The sequence below is a fragment of the Caloenas nicobarica genome, chromosome 2 (genome assembly GCF_036013445.1).
Source record: "Caloenas nicobarica isolate bCalNic1 chromosome 2, bCalNic1.hap1, whole genome shotgun sequence".
In the NCBI taxonomy this organism is placed as follows: Eukaryota; Metazoa; Chordata; class Aves; order Columbiformes; family Columbidae; genus Caloenas; species Caloenas nicobarica.
The window spans coordinates 102,344,909-102,361,318 of NC_088246.1; positions in this window are offsets into that span (position 1 = coordinate 102,344,909).

Sequence of the window (16,410 nt, forward strand, 5' to 3'; positions counted from 1 at the left end):
CTACCAGAAGTTGCTTAACTTCACTGAGATGGTTTTGCAAGATACAATCTTTCCTGTCAGAATGTTACTGGAGATCTTCTCCAAGAAAGAGATTTTTGACTTCAGATTAATTTTAAATTTAATTTACGATTTCAGCATCTCTTTCTGGCAGGAAGTGGCTCTCTGAGGTCTCCTACCCAGCTGCCAGCTCAGGGGCTTTATATTTAGCTGATGCCATGTGACTAGCTCTCCAAATTCTTTCCTTCCTTGTTCCTTCTCCTTTTCCTTCAGGGGAAAAACATGGCACAGATGTATCCACAGCTTAGCGGCTGTACTCATGGGTCTTCCGCACTCTCCTTGTGTAGTTCTGTAACCTCATCACTTATCTACAAATTATGAATTGTCTTACTGAAAGCCATATTTCCAGCTCATAATCAAATTAAGTGACTGCATAGCCAGTACAAGCTGGTGTTTAGCTAACGAAAGGACACTAACATAAGAAGCTGCACTCACAGTTTTCCTCTGCTGGAATGTTTCACTAGCCCATGAGCCTGCCAGAGTTGTCGTCCGTGCTCATACCCCCATCCGAGGTGCTGTCACTCATAGGGTGTCGTAGCCAGGGCATTAGCAAAGCTCTGCTAAACTCCCAACCCTGAGAGCAGGCCACAGTGATTTCAGGGAGTTTGCATTTGCTCTCTAGTATACGGGATTCGTATTAGTTACCTGACTTTTAAAAAAGAAAAGTTACGTTTTGTATGCCTAGATAAGAATATTAACTGTATACCAAAAAGATGTACAGCTCTGTATTCCCACCATAGGCATTTTGGAGGTCTTTTTTTTGTTGGCATCCTTTTAAGGCATAGCAATGGAAAATTTGTGTTTGGAGACCAACTCCTGTCACCAAAGTCCAAAAAATAACTTCCACTATTTGAATAGCAGGGGAGGGAATTTGTACCAGTAAAGACATGCTCAGAAAGCTATGGCAATATATATCTTTTTTCTCACATAGTTTGGACATTCACTGCATTTAACAGGGCTGATCCCCAGGCTTCATTTCCTAATTACTCTGGGGTGATCAAAGATACACATATCCCAGTTTTTTGTACCCTTCCTCCTCCCTTCCCATCATATTAAAAGCCATAACAGGAAAAGCTGTTTCTCTACCCACCTTCACTCTTGTTGTCAACCACGAGGCTGTTTTGTACCCAGCGGTTGTGGATGCTGCGGTTGACGGTGTGATGCTGCAGCTTTCCACAAGCTCCTCTGGAAGCAGCTGAGATGGATGGATCCATCTTCCTTCCCTGACGCTCGGCAGCCTCACCTGCTCCTCACCGCCTTAGGTTGTGAGGCTTCACACAGTGGCTGTCTCAGCTGTCATCGCTGCTGGACTGCCCTGAAGAATGTCACTGGGGCCTCATCGAAAGCCTCCAGCCAAGGGATTTGTTTGCTGGCTGCATTCTGCACAGTGTCTGCAAGTGTCAGGACGGGTTTGGGGAAAAATCTGAGGGTGGGAGACCAGGACTGCTTCCTCACTCTCAGAAAAACCCAGGAGGCTAGTCCGAAACCAAAATGCTGACAACTGCATGCATGATGCTTTACTGTTTGTGGGACTAGTGTTTGTTGGAGCCTCAGTTGTGGTCTACAGTGCTTTGTGTTTGATGGTTCCTTGGCCTGTCCACAGCTTGGGAGCATAGAAGAGGCCCTAAACCCAACAGCCAGCATTGATTTCTGGTGTATCAAGCCATCGAAACAGGTCTTTCTGTCCAGCTTAGGATGCTCAGCTTAGAGGCTCCCTAATCTTCAGGGACAACTGAATAAAGGACATGTTATACTCCTGGATCTTCTCATACCGGCCCTTTCCTCAGCACTAAAATACTCAGTGAAATAACTGTGCCAGTGAGATTTTAAGAAATGAAGCGCAATAATTCATTAAAGGGAACACTATGAACATGATCAGATGTGAAACCATGCAAGCAAAACAGAGGAAAGCTCTAGGCAAAACCAACTACCACTGAGTCACCATCCCTGGAGGTGTTTAAAAGATGAGTAGATGAGGTTCTTAGGCACATGGTTTAGAGGTGAACTTGGCGGTGCTAGTTTCATAGTTGGACTCATTGATCTTAAAGGTCTTTTCCAACCGAAATGATACTATGAGTCATTGGCCCTGGGAGTGTGTTTCTACCCAGGGCAGTTGATGGTGGGGCTGTGGGATGTGGGCAGAGAGGCATGCGGAGCAGAGGGAGAGCAAGTGATGGAGGTATTTCCTAGCCATGCTTTCAGCTGTACATCTGCACAGTCTTGTGCCCCGAGACACTGGTGTGTAACATCTCCAGTGTCTTCAAGGGCCACTGCAACTGACTACTGAATCACCACGGATACATAAGCCATCTGGAGAAGGACTGTCTTCTGCCTAAGCATGTTGCCATCACTTGGCTTTTTGAGTCGTGCCCATCTGACTATTCCTCCCATTTCTGTGGCTTTATGCTACTGTGCAGGTCCTGGTGGTTCTCTGAGCATCACTATGTTTTTCATTCTCTATCCCTCGTCCAGACAAAATTCTCAATAATGGCTGCAGGTACCTACACCCTCCTTGCTGAGGAACACCAGTCCTATTATTATGTGTCTGTCCCCCTGCAGTTCCTGAATGCCACCTGCATGCTCACCTTCAGTAAGGGCTGGCTGTTTTTTCTGGTGGCTGGGGTTTGTGGGTTTTTGGTTTGGGGTCTTTTAAGAGAAAAGTGAAACTGTAGGACTTTAAAGAAACCAAAAAGATGTGTCTTCATTTACCCTCTTTTAAACCTGCATGAAACCTCTGACCATCTCACCTGATCGTAAAAGTCTGTACTTCTGTCACAAATAGAAACAAAACCCTGAGTGGCAACATTCCCGAACCAGGTGATTTTGAATTCTACATTGCCTGTACCCAAGCGTAATGTCTTCTAAGAGTTCATTTGGATTCAGGCAGTAGATAGTAGACAGGAAAACAAACACAGGTCTGTAATGTAAGACTCAGATTAAATCTTTCATTTTACACCCTGCAGATTTTATCTCCTAAATATTTCATGTTATCCCTTAAATGCATACTTCCTGGCTCTTCATTTTGCAAGTGATGAGAACAAATCTAGTCTAGCAACTGTGTATCTTCTCAACAGACCACACTGTATGATTGTACTGGCAGTCATTGCTTCGTTGATGAAGGATATGAAAGAAATCAAGTTTTTCACCATCATAGTGATAAGAGAATTTCAGTACTTCCATTGCCTATGCAAGCAGAGAGTTTCTTTTTAATCACATAGTACTAAAGCAAATGAGTCTACCTCCAGATCTCTTGCCATGGATTCATAACACCTCCCACATTCATCACATAGAATAACGAATAAATAATGTATGAAAACTCCTCTTAGCTATGTGTGGCGTCCTCATTACAGGAACACATAGCATTTCAGACTGGGGATATCTGAGGAAACTCACTGAAATGAGTTCTAAAATAGCTGCCATAAAAACTCACAGAAGGCTGGTATGAAATAGAGATGGCTTTTCCCCACCAGAAACATGGCCAGGCTATTAACAACATGGAAAAAAACTATTATGACTGTCACAGAAATGGCAGGAGTAAGAGCAAGTCAGTATTGCCAGAGCACCTTGGCTGCTGCTTCACTCCTTATGCTGCCAGTGGATTCTCTGGGTGATGGGTACAAGTTCACCCTGTTCCTGCAGATGCTTCTGTCCTTGCTGCAAGGCAGCAATCTGGCTGCTGGCCGTCAGTCATGCAGTAGTTAGGCATTTATTACTATGTTTTAATTACAGCATTCTGAGCAAAGAAGAACCTCCCCGACTCTAATTTCCACATCCTCCGGATAAACTGCTGAGGGGATGCCAACCTCACGTGAAATCTTCCTGGCTTTAACTTCAACACTGGCACCAGGAGCAGGTGCACATGGTTTTTATTGGTATTTTTTAGGTTGTGGCATGGGGGCTATGCAGCCATTGCAGGTTTCTTTTGCATCTCTCAGCCCCTTAGATGACAAGTGGGACTGCCCCTTGAACAGGCTGCTGATGGCGGGTCTGGTGGGGCAGAGCCGAGGATGGATGCTGCAAGGAGATGCTGCCGGTGCAAGGGAGGGCTGCCATGTGGGCTGTGTCTCTCAGCCTGCTGCTGAGCTGCCACCTTGGCAGGGTTTGCTAGGGATGACAAATAAAGTAACAGAGTGAAAATATTATAAAACCCAGTCACAAAACAAAACTACATTAATGAGCTGCATAAGGTTATTCGTTTGTCTGCTATTGGTTTTGAGCAGTGTTTTTTTTTGTTTTGTTTTATGACGAAGGTGGTGAAACACTGGCCCAGGTTGACTGGAGGTGGGAGGTGCCCCATCCCTGGAAACATTCAAGGCCAGACTGGACAGGGCTCTGAGCAACCTGATCTAGTTGCAGATGTCCCTGCTCATTGCAGGGGTTTGGACTAGATGAGCTGTGAAGGTCTCTTCCAACCCAAACTATTTTATGGTTCTATGAAATCAATAAAGACAACAAATGAAGAGCAGAATTTAGTATAGTGGTTTACAAGTCATTCAGTCAGAATCCTATACAAATTTATATGCAGAAAAGTACTTACAGTAACTAGCTTTGTAGCACTTTCCTTGTTCATGGTTTTGTGTGTCTTCAGCAAATCTCTTATCTTCTGTTGGTTAATCTCTTAAACTAGCTATGCCATATAGCCATCTTATCTTCCTGACATAGGCATAGCTGCCTCACTGCCCTCTACCACCCAAAGTGCTCATAAAAAGTTATTTCTCCTCAGCTAGAGCTATTTGAGATATTTGTCCCAAGACTGAGTCCTTCATGAACTTCTATTTGTATTTTGATAATTCATCAAAGGAATTATTTAGCAAAGTAGCAACAATGTAATATGTCAACCCTTCCTGCCTTAATATACTTTAAATACTCCATTTCCCATCTACTGGCTGGGCGCATATGAGAAGGGAGCAACACCACAAATGAGCAAAGAGCTCACTGCTGGTGGAAAAGGATGGGATAATCCTTTGTGCTGCTGCAATTCTGACACTTTGGCAGACCATTTCTAATCACAAAATAGGAGGAAAGGGCTGAAAAGGGATCTGCTGCTTGCTGGAGTCTATACTTCTGTTACTGAAAAATAGTGCTGAAAATTGCATTTGCTCCTGAATGGAGTCAGGATGTCACTGCATGGGGATCAGATCACATTGGCTGAGCCTCTTTCAGAATAGCCTTTGGATTGAATCATCTTAGGTTTTCACTTACAGACTGTGAGAATTCAAAAGACTTTTTCTGTAGTTCTGATTGAAAGAAAATCTTCTCCTCGCTGAAAATTAATTATTGAGTGTTCTGCTGCTTTATAATATATTTATGTGCTCTGGGGAACCTCTCTCTTTTAGAGCACAAAAACCATAATCTTAAGCACAGCTCAGACAAGAGAAGTGCCCAGCTCTGCTTTGTGATGCCTTTCCTCCAAACAGTTTGGGAGGTAATGCTATCCATAGACAGTGCCAATACGCCCTATGCCCATTACCAGACCTGCTGAGCATTGGCTGTAAGGCAGAAAATAAGCCTGATGTTCAGGATGGATTGCTACTCTTATGAAAGTGCTTTACTCAAAGGGCTTTCCTAAAATCGAAGGTTCAGTGAGCACCATGCAAGCTGGCAGGGAGCTGTATCACGTTTTCTGTTGAGGTTCACAGCTGGGTTCATGCCCATCCAGGGGCATGCCAGGCAGTGTGACTGGCATCTGCCATAGCTCCCTTTCTCTCTTCTCCTGTCTCCAAAGGGTGCAGTGGAGTGTTTTGGTTTGGTGACCTGTTTGCTTCTGGCTTGTGAGGTTTTTTTAGTGAATATAATTACACAGCTGCATATGTGCTAGGGAAAGCCGGCTAACAAAGAGCAGTTTGGACTGGCGACAGGGTCAAGGAAGCTCACCAGCTCTTGCAGTAGTCATCTCCACCAGCATGGGCCACCCACTGAGGAACATGCGTCCCTGTCTCAGACAAGTTTTGATCCACTCGTTGGGCTGCGACACTAGCAACAGAGGGGTGAGAGCTCACCCGCAGTCAGGCCTGAAAGGCAGAGGCTTTCCAGCACTGCACAGCTTTGCTCTGCCTTCCCTGTTCTCAGAAAAGAGGGCTTGAGCAAGCAAAGGTTGCTCACTCTTGCTTGCTCAAGCTTGCTAAGGCCAGGCAGAGGCACTTGGCCGTGGCTGAGGGTGAGACTGAGAGGAAGGAACAGGAGAGCGTGGGCTAAAAGCTCAGTGTATTGCTGTTCCAGTGGCTCCTGAGAGAGAGAAAAGCAATTAAGAAAGTAAAACCCCTGAATTCTCAGGTCTGGGTCAGTCCTTCTGTTGCTGTTATGCTGTTAATGTATTTTGTGATCCTCCTACACTGAGTTACTTTCTTCTAAAATTTAACTTTGACCACTAAGGGAAAAAAAAATTGGTAACTTCAAATTTGGTGATTCATTCCACAAGTTATTGCACCTTCTAAAATGCAATCTACTCTAAAGGCTTAATTGCAGGCTTATTGAGTGCCTCAAAAGTTTATTTTTGGCCTTGAAAATGGAAACAGCCTTATTTGGGCACACTTACAGATCTAGGCCTGCAAGCACAGTGGTGATGGACTGCTGATCTAAATGTTAAAGTAAGTGGGGACTAGGGGAGATTTCATTAAATCTTCACAAAACTTTTTGCCTTATTTTAATCGATCACAAGTGCCCAGACTCGACACAGGGACAAGTGGGCACTCTGGGAAGAGGTGTTTGGATATATTATGCAGCGCCCCAGCCTTGTGAAACAAGGAGAGAGGAAAAAGAGTCAGGCTGTCAGACAGACAAGGCACTCAGAAGGCAAATCTCCATAAACGTGAAGAAACGAAGATAAAAACTCTGTGGAGATTTCGGTTTCCTAAGCCCTGGTGTGAGGAGGCTCACAGGAAGGCTCACAGCCTTCCCACCTCCAGCTTCCCTGCCACCCCCCATGACATTCTGCCTGCATGGCAATGCCTCACCTTGTCCGCTCCTTTTATTGAATCTGAGTTGGAACAGCAAACTTTTTGGGTGGAAATAACATTGCTTGGATGCTAAGTGGAAAAAAATATCATTTGCTCTTAGGAAGGAAAATGCAGCCAGAGCAGAGGTCTTGGACTCGCTTGGTTCTTTATGCAAGATGCAAGCCCTGAATATCAGCTCCTGAGTGTAACCAGGTTTGGGTCATGGCCAGCTATGTACCCCTGGGTGTGAGCCCTGAACAAGAAGCATGTGGTGCTGGAGGGGATCACCCACATTTCTTACAGCAGCCTCTGGTTTCACAAGCAGCTTCCCAGGCACCGCTGGCCACGCTTGGAAACACTAACATAAATTTGTCTGCCTAGCATCTTTCTTTAGCCCCTTCTAAGTCTCAAATTTACTGGAAAACTTGCCAGCAAGATTCAGAGACCAGATTGAGATTAATTTAAAATTTGGCCGATGAAAGCAGGCTCAGGCGGAGCCAGCGCTGCACTGAATATGTCAGCAGCTGCCTGTCTTGTCTTCTCCGCTCTGCTCCAAGAGGCAGCCTATCTACTTCAAACAGGCAGCCTTCGTTCTCCACATTTCTCAGATGTTTTTTTGAGCAACCTAATTTCTCTGGAGAGCAGTGCATGGAGGGTGAGGGTTTTTTTACTTCGAAAATGTAAGACCTTCTGGAAATCAACTACCAGGAGAGCACCAGTGACCAAAAGCAGGCACTTTTGGACAAGGAGGCAGCTTTCCATGAGGAGGAGGAAAGTTCAGAAATTGTTCTCAGCCAGCTTGGTCCACACAGTGAAACCCTTGCGAAAAGGAAACAGGCTTCCTACTTGTCAGTTTTGACATCGTCATCCTGTTTCTTGCCTGTGTTTCAGCATGCTAATTGCTTGGAAAGGTGGGGGGTAAAAGATCCTGTACTTAGATCTTTGTGTAGGTCCTGTTGCTAAGATGCATGCTGGGGAAAAAAACAAAACAAAACAAAACAAAACAAAACAAAAAACAAACAACCCCCGCCCCTTTTTTCTTTTGACTTTGTATTTTATCCCCATCCTGGCCAGCCCGTGCAGAAGAGCAGGGAGGAGGGGTACCATCCCTGTCCCCCAGCAGCCCGGGGTCCAGTGGGAGGACAGGGTGCTGTGGTGGGGGGCAGCCACCCGGTGAGAGGTGGGGTGAGGTTCTGCCTCCCACTGCAGTGATGGCAAAGGTGAGATGCTGCTGCTGGGCAGTGCCTGCTGCTGGTCCCCAAGCCAGCCCATGCCCGGGCTCCTTCATCCCTGCCACCCTCCCCGGTGGTGGCATCTCTCTGTCTGTCTCCAGGAAAGCCACTTGGTTTGTTCAGCCTGGAGAAGAGGAGACTGAGGGGAGACCTCATGGGGCTCCAACTTCCTCACCAGGGGAGGAGGAGGGGTAGGCGCTGAGCTCTTCTTGCTGGCAAACAACAACAGAACCCGAGGGAATGTCAGGAAGATGTGCCAGGGGAGGTTTGGGTTGGACATGAGGAAAAGGTTCTTCCCCCAGAGGGTGGTGGAGCACTGGAACAGGCTCCCCAGGGAGGTGTCACGGCCCCAAGCCTGACAGTGTTCAAGAAGAGACTGGACAAGGCCTCAGACACATGGTGTGACCTGTGGGGTTGTCACATGCAGGGACAGGAGTTGGACTCCATGATCCTTGTGGGTTCCTTCCAACTCAGGACATTCTATGACTCTATGGTTCTGTGAGAACTGGGTGGGCTGCATGAAGTCAAATTGAGATAAAATATACTCTTTTTTTCCCTCTCGCTCTTAAAGCTTTTCCACAGACTGTAGTACTCTCTGTGCAGAGAGCATGAAGTAGGACATGACAGTGTGCCTTCCATAATAGCTGTTTTGTTGCCCACTGTATGTCACTAGGTTGCTATCACCCATTTCTTGTCCCTCTGCAATACCAAAGCCTGTACCAAGGCTGTTAGAACAACCACAGCACCATTCTGTACTAGAACAAGGAGTCTGCCCTCAGGGATATGCTAACTTCTTTCTGATTTTCCTTTTGGCCAGCTTGTATTATTTTCTATCAGCCATGAATATTATTTATGAACTGCCTGTTGCATGAGATACTAAAGCCCATTAACACTTGTACTTCAGACGGAAACATTTTTTATTTACTTTGAGAAACTAACTCCATGGTCCACTGCTGTTTAAGAGAGTCTCTCACTAGCTTCAATATGTGTGGGGAGGTGGTTTCTAAAGTGGAGTTAAGCTTGCTAGAAAAAGAAAATTCAGGAGATGCAAACAGGAACAAAGTAATAGCATGGAGTGCCACATTTTGCTGGAACTCTTGCTGCTATTTTTATTCTTCTGTGTTGTACGGCTCTCTGTAAAGTAGCTCTTTCAGCAAACAAGGCCAGGATGAAAGACAGGCTGATTAACAAAATCAAGGCTGCTGAAGAAACACTGATGCAGTGGGTGGTGATTTTTTCCTGAGCCAGCTAAGTATTAGTGCAGTAATGCAACAGGAGGGAACCAAAATCCTCGCCGTGTACAGTCAGTGGAAGGCTTTAGGTACATTTTACGAGTGAAATTTATTCAGGATACCATGGTCAACAGAAGCCAGTTTATGCAGATGCTGATCCACCATCTGACGGTGGGAAAGCTGTTCTTCATTTCCCATCTTAAACTACTATACCTTTAGTAGGCTAGAGAATTGCAGATATATGTAAATGTTTGCAGTGATTTCCTCATCCTAAAATACTCTACAAATATTATCATTGCTTGTCCACCCAGCTGCCAGAACTTCTTCCTGGAAGATATGATTGTGGCTCTTCACTTCCTTCTTTTGATAGCCCCCAAATCCACGTCCTTTCTTTTGACCCTCTGTGCTTTGCAGGGGATGGAGAAGTGTTACTCTTCAGTTTAAAGCAACCATGAAACACAAATGCCAAATTGATCGGCTGTGGTCATTACAGTGTTTCTCAACTGCTAATCACTTCAACAAATTGCAAAAAGCGAGGTACTGTGCTAAAAAAAAAAAAAAAAAAAAAAAAAAGTCCTCTTTTCTGCCCTACTTTGTAGGAGTGAAAATGAAGCAATCCCTCCAGGAGAGCTATTACCAGCCCTGTGCACATCCAGCCCCCGCGCATGCCCTGTGCCGCTTGCTCAAGGAGGAAGGCGAGCAGGGCGGGGATCCCTTGCGGTGAGATTTCCTTTACCACAGGTTCCGTTCTCAGCTATGCTTTTATTCTAGGGCTTCAGAAAAAGAAAAACAAAAAGGAGAAGTAAATCCTGCTGTTGCAATTATTCGGAGAACTCGATCCCAGAGTGGCACCAATGTACCAAGAGGTTGCAAATACAAAGCTGGGATATTTTTCAGAAAAAGTTCTCGTAAAGTTGCCTGAAATCCAGAACAGAATAGGCTCATCTCAACTTCCCTTAACAAAAAAGCTCTCCTCTGCTGTCATATGCAAAACAAGAAATATAAGAGAGCTTTTCTGTTCTTTGGAGCCAAATGTTTGTTTGTTTTTTCTCAAACCAAGATGCTCCAGTTTTAATACAACCCCAAGACTTAATGGTGCCATGGTGACCTGCAGGGCATGAGTTGGAACAAGCAACTGGGGAAGGATCAAAATCTTGAGTGTCAGCATTGCCACTAAGTTTGGGCTTAAATGCTCAGATTCTCTGGGACCTTGGTACCAGGTCTGAGTGACACATGGCCTGGGAGACAGCCTCTAAGTCAGGACCAGTATCGGCAAAAGTTTCACAGAAACCAGACTGGGCTAGAAACCAAACTACTCCACAGGTATCTCCGGACTGTGGTGAAGCTGGTGTCACACCAGCTTTGCAGCTACCTGTGTGAGCTAGACTGAAGTGATCCCTTCCTACAAAACAGAGGACATTCAACATCTCGGGCTGTTCCAGCTCTTGCAAACATAGAGTCTGGCAGAGAAAAACCTGCCAGAGAAGACCTGTGGTATTTGAACCCTCTCTGTAACACAGTTTGAAAGCAAAGGCATGGACTGCATTCCACACTTCTGCCTGGAACATTATTTGCATCAGCAATTCTTTATGTTCACCAGCCCCTGCTAAGTGGTGCTCTGCAAGAGAGCTGCAGAATCATGTTAATCTGTAATTTATAGCCTTTTGGGGACTTCTGAAAAGAACACATTGTGGGCGAGGGGGAAATGCTGGTGATGGAAGCAGCTAAATCAAGACTGCCTTAGAGAAATGCACGCATGCTCCTTCTGCAGCTGCCTCAGGCAGGGTCTGGGCCATCTCACAACTGAAGCTGCCCATATTAGAATACGGGAGAATGTCTTCAAAAATTCCTTTGGCAGAAAAAAACCCCCACATTGTCTTGCAAAATGCCTGGGGTCGGTACTGTCAAGAACCATCTCACAGCAGCAGAATGAACGCTATGCTGGTTGGAGCTGGAAGAAACAGAGAAGACTAGGGGAGAAGGCCAACTCCTGAACTCCTTCCAGCAGCTGGAGAAACCGGACACATGGTGTACACAATGAAGAGCAGTAAAGGCCTCAGAACTGAGTAGTCTGCAAGCAGAATTAATTTAATGTGAAGGAGAGGCATTCATCTACAGGTACCATTTGTTTGACAGTATGACCGGGGAATCTAAAATAAATGACCCAGGGCTTTCACTCCCTTTCTAACAGTCGACCTAAAGGGAAAGAAAGGGAACTCGTATCTTTATGGACATATTACTGAAATATTTCTGTGAATCAACTAGCAATATACTTTGCCTGGGATGGAAGACAGACAGCTGAACAATAAGTTTCTTCCTTGTATTTCCTCCATCACCCAAGAAAATTACTATTGAGGAAAAAATGTTTGATTAACAAATGCTATGGCAGAGAAAATTGGGAAGGTCTTGTGGCTTGGGCACAGGCATTTGACTATAGTATAGACCTGTTTGGTCAATTTTAGAATTTGTTCAAGTTGGTAAAGAGATTATATAATTGACGTGTAATCCTTAGTAAGACACAACATTTTGATGCTTAGCGGGATTTAGCATATTTGTTGGTTATGCTGGGGGTAGCATCAGCTAGTTTACATGTTATTATGGTATGCAGACAGCTTCTCTTTAACAATGTGTGGAAACAATCTGAAACAATTCTGAGAGAAACCCCTGGGATTTAATCATCAAAGGATGAAAAACCTGCCATCTCTTCTTCGCTGATGACAATGGCCTCACTGGGTCACAGAGGAATAGGTGTGAAAATAAGTAGGAAGAAAGAATGAAGGCAAAAGCAACCAAACATGGCTCTCCTTCTTACAGAAGGAGAAAGATGGTAGAGACACTTAAATTTGCTGAAACAGCAAAGATATTTCTGCCCCAGCCAAGAGCCGCTGGAATGTGCTGGACCCCTCAAGCAGTGGGACAACTCAGCACTCAGCTAAGTGTCCCTGAGAAATAAATCCAACAAATAGAAATCCAGCATTACTCAATAGCTGCTCTTGTTAAATAGCATTGAGCCTAACCCCAAGAGATCCCCTGCTCCCACTGCCCTTCCCTAAGGCAGAATCAACTATTCTTACGCTAGTCCCAATAGCTACTTGTCTACTCTGTTCTTCAAAAGCTTTACGGATGCTTTGTAAGTTAAAGCAGCACTCTGATTCACTCAGCACTGACTCACCCAAGCACTCGCTTTTGCTGCTTCACAGTCTTGACTGTCGGAAAGTATTTTTTTTTCCCTAACTTGCTTTTTCCTAGTTTCTGCTAGTTTGCTACTTAATTTGCCTCCTCCATTCTGCAGTCTAGGTGCATGGCTCCTCGTGCACCACAGAGGTGGAGAGCAGGGCTTGAGGATTGCTCTTGTCTCCTGTATTCATCTTGTGTCTCTCAAATGAAGTGGTTCCAGTTCCTCCTATCTTTTCCTTAATTTCCTGTTTTCCAGCCCTCTGAGCTGTCTAGTTGTTCCTTGCAGGACTGTCACCAAACGGTCTCTATCCTCCTTGAATTGAGATGCTTGAAAGCCATGTCCTGCCTTGGCAGAGGCTTGTTGACCCCCACCACAGTGTGAGAGAATTACCTTGTGTCTCTGCATTTGATTACACCTGATGGCACGTTGTCTGCTCTTTTCAGGTGTCATTGCTAACTCATGTTTGGCTGCCTCCAGCCTCTTTTCTGAAAAAAGTGCTACTTAACCAGTCATCCCTCAGCCTGCATTTATGAGGTTGATCGCTCTTGCTGGAGCATAGTCCATCACAGCTCACTCTCTTGAACGAGATTTAATTTTTTCCACACCACTTCTCCAGTTTGTCAATATTAGCTTGATTTGTGGTTCTGTCCTCCAGTGCGCGTACGTTCCTGGGAAGTCTGGTGTGTGCAAATGTAACGAGTGTGATCATATCCATCTAGGATATTAAAGGATATATTGAATAATACCATATCCAAGGATGAGCTCTCCAAAATCACACTTTACCATGTTTTTTTCTTTTGATAATGAACAATTGGGAACTACTTACTGAGCACAATTTTGCGATTATATTAATTTTGCAGAAGTTTCGTTTGGGCTGGTTTGCTTCCCCCCTTTGAACTGAAATAGTATTTTGCTATGATAAGGTTATGATTTACTTTCATAGGCCAAGTGATACTGGAATGAAAAAAAGGGGTAAGAGAGCAGAAGAAGAAAGCCAAAGTCATCTTTGATGTGCCTCGTGGGATGCACTGGGTGTTGTGGATTGCAGTGACGGGCCTGAATGGACAAACATACAACTCACCTCCAAGGCATGTGATGGCTTCACTGCACACAACATGGCGAGGAATGTGAAGGGAGACAGTAGGGCACCAACAACACGTGTGTCACGGTTCCCGCTCACTGCAATGTGTGTGTCCGCTGGGGCATTGAGAACAAGGCTGTGTTAGACCTCCCCCAAAGTCCCCAATCCGAGGTATCCAAGATAGACATGGACACCGCTGGGCTAGGGGAGCCCGCCTGTGGTTCTTCAGCTACCATGACTTTCGCGCAGCTCAAGTGCATTGAGCTACATCCCAAACTGCAGAGTTACTGAATGCCTTCTTTGTCTCTGTCTACTCTGCCGGAGGCTGTCCTGAGGAGCCCCGTACCCCTGAGGCCCCAGAGGAAGGCAGGACAATGGAGAAGTTTGCTTTAGTTGATGAGGACTGGGTTAGAGACCAGTTAAGCAATCTGGACATCCATAAATCCATGGGTCCAGATGGAATGCACCCGTGGGTGCTGAGGGAGCTGGCTGAAGTCGTTGCTGGACCGCTCTCCACCATCTTTGCCAAGTCTTGGGAAACGGGAGAGGTATCTGAGGACTGGAGGAAAGCAAATGTCACTCCGGTCTTCAAAAAGGGCAAGAAGGAGGACCCGGGCAACTATAGACCAGTCAGCCTCACCTCCATCCCTGGGAAAGTGATGGAACACCTTATCCTTGGTGCCATCTTAAGACATATCAAAGATAAGAGGGTCATCAGGGGCAGTCAACATGGCTTCACCAAGGGGAAGTCATGCTTGACCAACCTCATAGCCTTTTATGAAGACATAACAAGGTGGATTGATGATGGCAGAGCAGTGGACGTGGTCTACCTTGACTTCAGTAAAGCATTTGACACCGTCTCCCACAGCAACCTCACGACTAAACTGAAGAAGTGTGAACTGGACGATTGGGTAGTGAGGTGGACTGCAAACTGGCTGAAGGAAAGAAGCCAGAGAGTCGTGGCCAATGGGGCAGAGTCTGGTTGGAGGCCTATATCTAGGGGAGTGCCTCAAGGGTCAGTTCTGGGGCCAGTACTATTCAATATATTCATCAATGACTTGGATGAGGGAATTGAGTGTGCTATCAGCAAGTTTGCTGATGACACCAAGCTGGGAGGAGTGGCTGACACGCCAGAAGGCCGTGCTGCCATCCAGCGAGATCTGGACAGGCTATAGAGTTGGGCAGGGAAAAATTTAATGAAATATAATAAAGGAAAATGTAGAGTCTTACATCTGGGCAGGAGCAACCCCAGGTTCCAGTACAGGTTGGGGAATGACCTGTTAGAGAGCAGTGTAGGGGAAAGGGACCTGGGGGTCCTGGTGGACAGCAGGATGACCATGAGCCAGCACTGTGCCCTTGTGGCCAAGAAGGCCAATGGCATCCTGGGGTGTATTAGAAGGGGGGTGGTTAGTAGGTCGAGAGAGGTTCTCCTTCCCCTCTACTCTGCCCTGGTGAGACCACATCTGGAATATTGTGCCCAGTTCTGGGCCCCTCAGTTCAAGAAGGACAGGGAACTGCTGGAGAGAGTCCAGCACAGGGCCACGAAGATGATTAAGGGAGTGGAGCATCTCCCTTATGAGGAAAGGCTGAGGGAGCTGGGTCTCTTTAGCTTGGAGAAGAGGAAACTGAGGGGTGACCTCATTAATGTTTATAAATATATAAAGGGTGGGTGTCATGAGGATGGAGCCAGGCTCTTCTTGGTGACAACCAACAGTAAGACAAGGGGTAATGGGTTCAAGCTGGAACACAAGAGGTTCCACTGAAATTTGAGAAGAAACTTCTTCTCAGTGGGGGTGACGAAACACTGGAACAGGCTGCCCAGGGAGGTTGTGGAGTCTCCTTCTCTGGAGACATTCAAAACCCGCCTGGACACATTCCTGTGTAACCTCATCTGGGTCTTCCTGCTCTGGCAGGGGGATTGGACTAGATGATCTTTTGAGGTCCCTTCCAATCCCTAACATTCTGTGATTCTGTGATTCTGTGAAACTGGCACCATAACCTCCCTGGCACAAGAGATCAGTTTTCCCAAAGGCCAGCTCATACACTCAGCTTGTCTCCATTGTCTAACGCCGTACAGGTGTCCTCAGGAAGCACTGTCCTCTCCTCTGGGTGAATGGTTCCTGGATCCTGCCCTTTCTCCAGCTCTCCAAAATACATAGTGTGTATTTCATAGCCTCACAAAGATTTGTGCATGGGGCTCCTAAGGTTTGTGAAGCTGTATGGAGAGAGTCATATCTTCTGTCATCCTGGCCTGCTGATTCTCCTCCTGGACAGTAAGAGGGAGAATTCCTCCTATGTTTTCTCTGAAACTGGATATCCTTATGAGTCTTGTTTTGTTGGGGGAGTGGAGTGGGAAGGGGTGGGAGGGGGAAGTGCTAAATGTTTCACGAGTTTGGCAAAGAAAAAAATTATACTAAGCTCAGATAGTCACTGACACAGACTGTCTAAACATAATCTAGGTCCCTGGAGACCCTGCGCCTTGCAAATGAGTTAACAATTATACAAGTTATTGTAACTCCATCCTTCAGGTTTCTAAGGAGGATGTTTACCGGGAGAACTGAAACTGCTGCAATATCCAGAGCAAAACTTTTACAAGCACTCTAAATCCACATGAACACTATCTTTCCCAAACTGCCCAGTAACTGGTGTCAACCACCTTTTCCTATGTCAACTGCCCTTCCTTTACCAGCTTTTT